The 3,207-nt window shown below is 51.5% G+C and overlaps 1 pseudogene; it reads left to right on the forward strand.

Moving 5' to 3' along the window:
* Positions 1-230: 230 nt before the first annotated feature.
* Positions 231-3,119, forward strand: LOC121918217 (annotated as a pseudogene).
* The last annotated feature ends 88 nt before the right edge of the window (positions 3,120-3,207 follow it).

Raw genomic sequence — 3,207 nt, forward strand, 5'->3', positions numbered from 1 at the left:
CTTCTCAACTTATCCTTCCTTCCTTCCTTCCTTCCTTCCTTCCCCTTATCTCCTTATCCATCCTTCCTTCCTTCCCCTCTTCTCTACTTATCCTTCCTTCCTTCCTTCCATCCATCTCTCTTTACTGTCCTTCGCTCCCTCCCTTCTTTGTGTAGAGTCCCCAGTAGTTGCGACTGAGGTACATCTTCCCTTCCTCTTCCTCTTCCTTTTCCACCTAACCATTCCTCTTCCTTCCCAGGAAGGTGGCCCTGCTAAACAACAACTTCCTGGCCATTCTTGCGGCCATCTTGATGGACCTCAGCTTCCGCACCAGACTCTAAGAGCTTCTCATCCTCCGATGCTTCCTCATCGGCATCAACACGGGTGAGTGGGATCCACACCCGAGACCCGGCCCAAGGCAACAGTCAGTCCGTGAGTGACCGCTGCTTCTGTCCATTCAGGGTCGGCCTCTGCGTCCAGCTGCTCTACATCAGGGAGTCCGCCCCAAAGTACCTTCGCGGGGCAGTGGCCATGGGCAGCTCCATCTTCCTGACTGGAGGTATCCTGATTGGTTAAGTGGTCAGACTCAAGTGAGTGACTGAGGGTCAAGGTGGCGGTCAAGGGGTCAAGTGAAGCCGCTGACCCTTCCTCTTCCTCCGCAGGGAGCTCCTGGGGGGGGAGGGAGATGGCCGCTGCTGCTGTCCACCTGCTGCCTGCCAGCCGTCCTCCAGCTGCTGACCTTCCCCTGGTTCCCGGAAAGCCCCCGCTTCCTCTTCCTTGACCGGCAGGAAGAAGGGAAGTGCCTGCGAGGTGAGGGCAGGAAGAGGAAGAAGGAGCACACACAACTTCCTCACTTGCCCTTCCCTTCCTCCCTTCCTGGAAAAAGAAGAGTCCACGTTCAGCTTAACTCAGCTCTACGTTCTTCCCTTCCTACCTTCCTTCCTTCCTTCCTCTGTACTCTCTCCTTCCTTCCTTCCTTTCATTCCTTTATACTTCCTTTCTTCTTGAATCCTTCCTAATCTCCCCTTCCTTCCTTCCTGCTTCCATCTTTCCTACTCCTTCCACCTTCCTTCCTACTCCTCATTCCTTCCTTCCTCTGTTCTTCTCTCTCCTCTCTCCCTTCTCTCTTCTTCCTGTCCTTCCTTCCTTCTCTCTCCCTCCTTCCTTCCTTCTATCCTCCCTCCCTCCTTCCATCTCTTTTTCCTTGTCTCCTCCCTCCCTCCCTTCCCCTCTTCCCTCTCCTTCTTTACTTCTCTACAGTACTTCCTTCTCTCCTTCCTTCCACCTTCATTCCTTCCTTCTCCCCTCCCTCCCTCCCCCCTCCCCCCTCTTCCCTCTCCTTCTTTCCTTCTTCCTCAAGCCCTCATCCGTTGTACTTCTCTTCTACTTACTCCTGTTCCTTCATTCCTGCGCTCCTTCTTCCCTCCCTCACATCCGTCCCTTCCAATTTCCTCTCATCCTTATGTCTTCGCGCTGCCTACCTCCATCGGTTTATTCTCTCTACTGAGACCTTGTCATTCCTCCTTCTCTCAATTACTTCCTCCCTCCTCCGTTTCCCTTCCCCTTTTCCTCTCCTTCTTTCCTTCTCTATTCCTTCCTTCTCATCTCTCTCCTCCTTCTCATCTATGTTTCCTTCTTCTTTCTCCCTTCCTTTTTCCTCCCTCCCTCCCTTCCTTCTTCTATCCTTCCTTCCCTCTACTGTCTCCCTCCCTCTCCTTCTTTCCTCCCATCTCCTTACTTCCACCTTCCTTCCTTCTCTCCTTCTTCCCTCCCTTCCTCCCTTCCCCTCTTACCTCTCCTTCTTTCCTTCTCTCCTTTCTCTCTTCCTTTTTCCTCCCTCTCCTTCCTTCCTCCCTTCTCCTTACTTCCACCTTCCTTCCTTCTCTCCTTCTTCCCTCCCTTACTCTCCTTCTTTCCTTCTCTCCTTTCTCCCTTTTTCCTCCCTTCCTTCCTTTGTCCATTCCTTCTTCCATCCTCCCTCCCTCCCTCCCTTCTTCCTTCCTTGATCTCTTCCTGATAGCGCTGCGCTTCTTCAAAGGCGCTTGGGACTCTGAGTGCGAAATGGCAGACATCCATGGGGAGCGCTAGGCGCTGGGCACGCAGGAGGCCAAGCATCCATGGCAGCTCTTTACCGACTGAAGATTGCCCTGGCAGCTCCTCGCCATAGTCTTCATGACCTTGGGACAGCAGCTCAGCGGCATCAATGCGGTGAGAGACAGCGCCGCCACGTGGAATGCCTATTCGCCCCCTTTACCCTTTTTACGAAAACGCAACCATCATTTTTTTAATGTAGATCTACTTCTACGCCAGTTACGTCTTCGAGGAAGCGGGGATCCCACATGAGAAGATCCCTTATGTGACGCTGGGGACGGGGGCCTGCGAGTGCCTCACCGCCCTCACATGCATAAGTCGGCGCCATTCCCGTGCAGGGTGGATTTTGTACATGAAGAAAATGCACACTTCCTCTTTCTGTTCATAGGGCTTCCTGATCGAGTCGATGGGGTGCAGGGCCCTGATCCTGGGGGGCTACTTGCTGATGACTCTCTGATGTGCCATCCTTACCGTCTCCCTCAGCTTACAGGTTCGAACGCAAACAAAATGGCCGCCGACTGCGTAGGATTCGTGCCTGACAAGGCCTATGGCAGACGTGGAGCGGAGGGAGGGTTAGTGGTCACTCTGGGGACGGGAAGGGACCCTCAAAACCTCCTTTACAGCCAGAGACCCCCCTCATTCCTAATATAGGTCCATTGGTGGGCCCCTTACCTCAGCATGGCCTGTGTCTTCGCCTTCCTCAGCTTCGGACTCGGACCTGGTAAGGATTGCACGCAGCAGCGTTACATTTTTTACATTGCAGTGGTTTGGGTTCAATCGACGTTTCGTTGTATCCAGAAAAGTTGGAAGTTACTCTTCCAAAAGTAATTTCTAATAGTTGGAGGCCATAAACTTGAATAATTACTCTTCCTAAAGTAATTTGTAGTGACTGGATGCCATAAACCTAGGATAGTTACTCTTCCTGAAGTAATTTATATTGGTAGGAAGTTATAACCTTGGGTAATTACTCTTCCTAAAGTAATTGGTAGTGACTGGATGCCATAAACCTGGGATAGTTACTCTTCCTGAAGTAATTTATATTGGTAGGAAGTTATAAACTTGGGTACTCTTCCAAAAGTAATTTGTAGCGACTGGATGCCATAAACCTGAGATAGTTACTCTTCCTGAAGTAATTTA

Source organism: Sceloporus undulatus, unplaced genomic scaffold, assembly GCF_019175285.1.
Source record: "Sceloporus undulatus isolate JIND9_A2432 ecotype Alabama unplaced genomic scaffold, SceUnd_v1.1 scaffold_6163, whole genome shotgun sequence".
Classification (NCBI taxonomy): Eukaryota; Metazoa; Chordata; class Lepidosauria; order Squamata; family Phrynosomatidae; genus Sceloporus; species Sceloporus undulatus.